Consider the following 7,439-nt stretch of genomic DNA (forward strand, 5'->3'; position numbering starts at 1 on the left):
GCCACCCAGTCAAGGAATTGAACCCACAATCTAGCGATCATGAGTGCAACAGCCTAACCATTGGGCCATACACCTTCACATGTGTTTATCAGTTACAAAAATTGCATACTTTATGGAATAATTAGGTTATGATTGTGCACAAATATACAATAACACCCAATACATTATTCATTAATTTGGGGTGGAAGTTTTTGGTTGAAAGAATCTATAACAAAATGTAAAATCTTAGTTCTGAGGAGTTCAAGTGAGTACAATATTTTCTTAAGATTGTCCTTCAGCTTTTGTTACATATATTTCGTATGTAATGAAATTTGAATCCAATAAGCACAAATAACAAATAATCACTTCTTTGAAAAAACTAGTTTGGTGAAAATGTCTACTGCATTAAATATGTAGGCTGAGCTGGGGGTTTTTTTTTTTAAATTACGCAGTCACGGTAGTCTAACATGTCTTACTAGTTTGATGAGTATTTATTTTCTTTTTAAGCCTGGTACTTATTCTGTCAGTCTCTTTTGCTGAACTGCCAAGTTAAAAGGACATAAACACACCAACACCAGTTGTCAAAATGTGGTGTGAAACAGACTCAAAGACACACACACACACATATATTCTTTTATTTGTTTCAGTCATTTGACTGTGGCCATGTTGGAGCACCACCTTTAGTCAAACTAATCAACCCCAAGACTTATTCTTTGTAAGCCTAGTACTTACTCTATCGATCTCTTTTGCTGAACTGCTAAGTTACATGGACATAAACACACCAACATTGGTTGTCAAATGATGGCGGGGGGACAAACACAGATGCACAACATATACATACATATCTATCTATATATATATATATATACAATGGGCTTTTATCAGTTTCTGTCTACCAAATCCACTCTCAAGGCTTTGGTTGGCCTGAGGCTATAGTAGAAGACACTTGCTCAAGGTGCCACACAGTGAGACTGAACTGGGAACCATGTGGTTGGGAAGCAAGCTTCTTACCACACAGCCATGCCTATATATATAATTGTCACTAAACGTGACCAGGGTGTTAAAAAACACCTACATTGCTAGGAATAAGAGCTAAAATGTTCTAATGCTGTAGTTAATGCACATGAAAGAAAACATATACACTAATAGAGACCATAATTGTCTGAAAAATGCCGACTGAGAATTCCTAAGACTGACATCAGTTTCGGTAATTTCCGTTGCCTCTTCAGTTAAGCCAGCTCAGTGTTCGGCTTTTTCTGGACCTGTTTCTCCATTAGTATATATGTTTTTGTCATCCAAATTAATGGATGATTTAGCAATTTGCTAATATGTATACACAAAATTAATATAAACAGACGGAAATTGCCAAAACTGATGTCAGTGTTAAGAATTCTCAGTCAGCATTTTTTGGACAATTATGGTCCGTGTTAGTGTATATGTTTTCATTCAAGTGTGTTAACTACAATATTAGAGCATTTTAGCTCTTATTTCTAGCAATATAGGTGCTTTTAAACACCCTAATCACATTTAGTGACAATTATAATTCTCCTTTTTGGTGAAACATTGCAACCTGCTGTTTATATTGATTTTGTGAACTTATGTTCAGAATGTTTCAAATGCTATGACATTAATTAATAATAATAATTAAAAAAAAGAGTGAAGCATGTATTTGACAAAGTATCTTAAGATTTACTCCTTTTGCCACAAGATGATGTGTAAAAGAAAAATATCAAGGTGTGGTGGTGGTGGTGGTGAAAAGTTGAGTTGTTGATGTCCTGGTTGAGCAGACAATATGAATAACGACATGCTAGCTGGGACCATCTATTCTCTTTTGTAAGTCAGCGAGTACATCGTCCCATGTGCCCTTCTATTAACCCTTTAACATTCAGATTACTCTGTCAAATGTAATACTTATTTATTCACATTGTTTTGAATTAATTGTGCATTATCTCATAGTTTTGAGATTTCAGTGGTATAATTTTTAGAATGACATTGTTGGGTAGGTGTGAGAGGCTGGATCTGGCTGGTTTGATCACACAATAAAGTAGAATATTTGAGCTGGATATGGCCAGTTTAAATGCTAATGGGTTAAGATGGTAATCTATGATTTGATGGAAGTTTAGTAGATGTTTCTAGCAGATCAATTAATCATGTAAAAGGTGTTTTAAGTTATATACCAGAAAACTGATGATGAAGACAACTGTTACTAATGTGATTACACTTTCAAGTAATTTAATTGATATCTGGGATTTCTAGTGAAATTAGTTTTGGTGACAACATGTGTTCAACTCATTTAGAGGCACATTTGTAAACTAGTAACTGAAGCATAGTGATGAGTGAATATTATGCCTATTGAGTCAAATGACCAGCTTTTGAATTTAGTCTATATTTGGGTGAGTAGTAGTAATTTCATCTGAGACAGGTGAAATTTCATTGAGCTAAATAAAGATCTCCTCTTGACTTGATAATAATTCTACTAAAAATCTGAATTGATTACGACACCTGACAGCTTGTTTTTATTAGGTATATATTTCTCCATCAGCCATTTGAATATTTTTTCCTCTTTCCAGGGTTTCTGTTGAGCCAAATAAACAGGAAAGTTTTTGTCGGCTTTCTATGCAGCCCAAGTAGGACAACATTGAAATGCTGTTCACCTGTCACAGATGAAATTACTACTACACACCCAAATATAGACTAGATCCTAAAGTTGGTTATTTGACTCAATAGGCATAATATTCACTCATCACCATGCTTCAGTTACTAGTTTACAAATGCCATATTTTTTCTGATTGCTCTTAGCATCTCTAACCAGACCAGTTCAATATACTTACTTTTTTCTTGTTATCTCTACTATAATCTCTAGTTATCTCTACTGTAACCAACATAACTTCTCACATTTTTTCCCCAGGCTCTGGAATCATATTACCTACTCAAAGGTGAGTGTGAGGAGGCAGTAATCACCCCAGATGCAGGTGTTAAAGGGTATAAGAATTTTCTCTGGTTTATCATGCCTGCTATTTAAGGCTGCCAAAAATTCCTTTGTTCAAGGTACAGAGAGCCCTTGCTGCTGTTCCCACTTATAGTTTTCCTGCAGATGCTGGTATAAAGATGTTCAACTTCAAATGTACCTGTCTAGGAGCAACTAATTAACTGATAAAAAGAATTAAAATTCAGGTATGAAAAATATAAAACATAAAAAAATATAAAGCCTAATAATTACTGAAGGAAGAACTGGAGGGAGTTAACAGGAATATGTCTCATTAACGCTTTTGTCACACACAGTGTTTTGGTATGTGTATCCTAAAAGAGCAAAGTTTTTTCTGTGATTGAAATTGATGCATGTAGAAAACAAAGGATAAAGTGCATAAAACTACTTTATTAATATGTAAAATTATATATAAAATTATATAAAAGCACCCACTACACTCTCTGAGTGGTTGGCATTAGGAAGGGCATCCAGCTGTAGAAACTCTGCCAAATTAGATTGGAGCCTGGTGTTGCCATCCGGTTTCACCAGTCCTCAGTCAAATCGTCCAACCCATGCTAGCATGGAAAGCGGACGTTAAACGATGATGATGATGATGATGATGATATATATTATATAGTTTTATATCATATCTATTGCAAGATGATCTCTGATTGGCTATTACACTTCAAAATGTTTGTTTCATCAGGCTAATGGATTGGCTTCAAAGTCCTTTCAGCTTGTATCATTTGGGCCAATCAATCAGCCCGGGTGTTGCAAGAGAATTAATTAGCATTAATTAGTTGTTGTTTAACTCCTGATCAAATTGTGACTATCCTGTCTTTTTGTGACTATCAAAGATTTACATAATTAGTCAATCAATTTTTGTTTAAAATGATAAGGTGTGACCTGAAAATTCTAGTTCAAGTGAATATAAAAATGCTCTGTCATTGGCTTGCATTCATTACTTCTTTATGACCTTTGTTGCTGGCTAATTCAGTATAAAGCAAAACCTGAACAATTCGTTACATGATCAAGAATGTAGTTTGGTGTTAGTTTGGCAAGGGATGGAAGGATCTTTTTAATGTTGTACTATGACTGCCAGCCACACAGTACAAAGAAAGACTGAGTTAGGAATTTTAAAAAATTTTAAGTTAAATAAAAGAAATTATCCAATTACTTTTTTTATTGATATAAAATTATGCCTACCTACCTACCTACATTATTCATACATACATCTCTCTCTCTCTCTCCCTTTCTCTCCATCCATCCATCAGACCCTCCAACCATCTGTCTGTCCAGCCATCCATTGTCATTGCTGTTGTCATTGTTGTTGTCATCGTCATCATCATCATCATCATCATCATCTAATATCAAAAAGTCAATGCTACTGTCTGCACAGAGATGTTGGAGAAGTTGTGAGGCCTTGGATAGACAGAATGTGCCAACGGAAGACAGCATATCTTCCAACAAGGTCTCATTAGGCTAGGACAATCCAAGCATGGATGTGTGCCAATCTCCATGATCTTGTTCCCTCAGATGCATGGACTCCTAGATCATCCAACTGCAGTCCACTGAATTATTATGTAAGGGACATAGTCAAATGAAAGGTCAATCACCACCCCCACTCAATCTCCCAAGTTAGCCACAACTAGAACTATATCAAAAATTGATCTGATTTGGGCATGTCACTGCTTCTGACCCTGTACTGAAGCAGTCATTGATGCTAACAGTAGATTCATTGAATAGGTGTGATAAAAAGGATTCTCTAGATTATTTGTACTAATTTGTTTTCAAATACACCTTTTCTTTGATGAGCTATGCATCTTTTTTCTAAATTCATACAAATGACCTCAAAAACTGGATGTACCCTGTATGTGTCAGTGTATGTGTGTGTGTGTGTGTGTGTGTGTGTGCATATGTGTCATATCAACACAAATGTGCTTCTCTGACTTTGTTTCCTTATAACTTTCAGAAAACTTGACCATTGGTATTGGTTTGATTACATTCCTGTTACTTAGCGGTTCGGCAAAAGACACAAATACCAGACTTCATCATCATCATCATCATCATCGTTTAACGTCCGCTTTCCATGCTAGCATGGGTTGGACGATTTGACTGAGGACTGGTGAACCAGATGGCTACACCAGGCTCCAATCTGATTTGGCAGAGTTTCTACAGCTGGATGCACTTCCTAACGCCAACCACTCCAAGAGTGTAGTGGGTGCTTTTACGTGCCACCGGCACGAAGGCCAGTCAGGCGGTACTGGCAACGGCCACGCTCGAAATGGTGTATTTTACGTGCCACCTGCACAGGAGCCAGTCCAGCGGCACTGGCAACGATCTCGCTCAAATGTCTTTACACGTGCCAGGAAGGCGACGCTGGGCACAGGTGCCATCACGATTTCGTTTTCGCTTGCCCCAACAGGTCTTCGCAAGCCAGGTTTTGTGTCCAATGAAGGAGACGACGTTGAAGGAAGGACTTATTTTGAAAATTATGTACTGGGATTGATTTGCTCCATTAAAACTCTTCCCAGCAGTGTTCCAGTATGGTTGCAGTCTGATAACTGAAACCATTTAAATATAGATCTGGCTGTGTGGTAAGAAGTTTGCTTCCCAACCTCATAACTTTCTCCAACAACTCTGTGCACACAGAGGCATTGATTCTTAAGCCCTATGAAAAAAAGTGACGAGGCATAACGTCTCCCTCGTTGCTGATGACTCCCATTGCAGTGCATCTTGGGCAAATGTCTTCTACTATAGTCTCGGGCCGACCAAAGTCTTGTGAGTGGATTTGGTAGATGGAAACTGAAAGAAGCCCGTGATATATATATATATGTATATATACATACACACACACACACACACACATATATATATAATACAAATGATATATGAGCATATGCATGTATACATACATATATGTACATACCTACATCTACATGTATATATATAGATGCATATCAGGGTACAGGACGTCAGAAAAGGAACGGGAACATAAAGCACAAAAACGGACTTTTTTTTACAGACAACAGAATGAACACATAGGAAAACGGACGAGCCACTTATGGAACTATTCCTTTATCAGCTGCCTCTATTCTAAACTAGGCGTTTATATGTGTGTGTGTGTGCAGGCGTGTTTGTGTGTATGTATATATGTGTGTGTGTGTGTGCTTTTGCGTCTGTGCTTGTCCCCCATCACAGCTTGACATCTAGTTTTCGTGTGCTTACGTTCCTGTATCTGAACGGATCGGCAAAAGAGAACGATCGAATAGATACCAGGCTTGAAAAACAAGTAAGTACTGGGGTCGATTCGTTCGACTAAGATTCTTCGAGGCTGTGCTAGGGCATTGCCACAGTCAAACGACTGAAATAAGTAAAAGGAGAAAACAAAAAAAAAACTCATGTCTCCTCCTCCTACTTCGCCTTTGCAAGCAAATCAAGCGAGACGCTGCACGAAGATAAAAACAAAATTCTGTCTCTGAACGCCCCGAAGGCTGAAACTAGTTTTTAGTTGTGTAACACCAAATTCAAGTATAACATTTAATCATTAACCAAATATCGTAAGGTAAACGCGTCTAATTTTTTATTTTTTCACATTTCTAAATGTTTACTTTTTACATACCTTTTCATTTATGTATTACGCTTTTTTTGTTTTATCCAAGTTATTTGCGATTTTTCATGTTACACACACACACCCTCGTCTACAGTCATCTGGCTACTTTTATTTCTTTAACGACTCCAAGAAAAACATCGAGCAATGGCAGAGAAAGCTAATATAGTAAACGTTATCCCAGCTTATACACAAAATACGATGTAGTCTCCGTATATATAGAAAGAGTTGGGTACCCCGAGTGGTATTAAAATTCAAATGCGAGGAGCAAGATTCAATGAGAGACGGGAAGAACCCGAACTGGCCGAAGTCAATTTTGCCTTACATCTTTTCTTCGGGATATAAAAGTACCAGTCGATTATTGTGGTCGACTGACCACTAACCTCAGAATTGTTGGCCTAAATCAGAAATTTATTTAATATCTATTTCAATCCATCAGTATGGCAGTCCAATACGGCAACGCCACCAGTTATTATGATTAATGGATTTTCCATCTTAATCATTTGTGTTTTATTTTCTGCTCTACCCCCATCCTCATACACACACACACAATTGCTTGTATGTAATTGTATTTGGGTTCTGTTGTAGAATAAGCAGCCCAATAACGAAACTTTGGGTTTGCTAGTTTTCATTTATTTGTTTGTTTTGTGGAATCGTAATTTACTTCGTTTAAAATAGAGTTCAGAAACAATTTGTGTGTGTGTGCGTGTAAGAGAGAGAGAGAGAGAGAGAGAGAGAGAGAGAGAGAGAGAGAGAGAGAAAGTTGGCATACCTACACAAATGTGTCCCCACCACCGATTTTGTTTCCTCACAACTTTCAGAAAAATTAATATTTTTTAAAATATTTTCTATAAATGCCTTTCAGGTAGTGTAGATTACAAT

General features: G+C 37.0%; 1 long non-coding RNA gene across 1 annotated transcript in view; it reads left to right on the plus strand.

Annotated features, from left to right (window-relative positions):
• Nucleotides 1–229: 229 nt before the first annotated feature.
• The window catches only part of LOC106877867 (uncharacterized), an 11,307-nt gene continuing 4,097 nt past the window's right edge, over nt 230–7,439 (plus strand). Inside the window, exons 1-2 of the long non-coding RNA XR_001410424.2 lie at nt 230–244; nt 2,888–6,512. This is a non-coding gene — a long non-coding RNA (uncharacterized LOC106877867). The remainder of the gene's footprint in view (nt 245–2,887; nt 6,513–7,439) is intronic.

This window comes from Octopus bimaculoides, chromosome 18, assembly GCF_001194135.2.
Source record: "Octopus bimaculoides isolate UCB-OBI-ISO-001 chromosome 18, ASM119413v2, whole genome shotgun sequence".
Classification (NCBI taxonomy): Eukaryota; Metazoa; Mollusca; class Cephalopoda; order Octopoda; family Octopodidae; genus Octopus; species Octopus bimaculoides.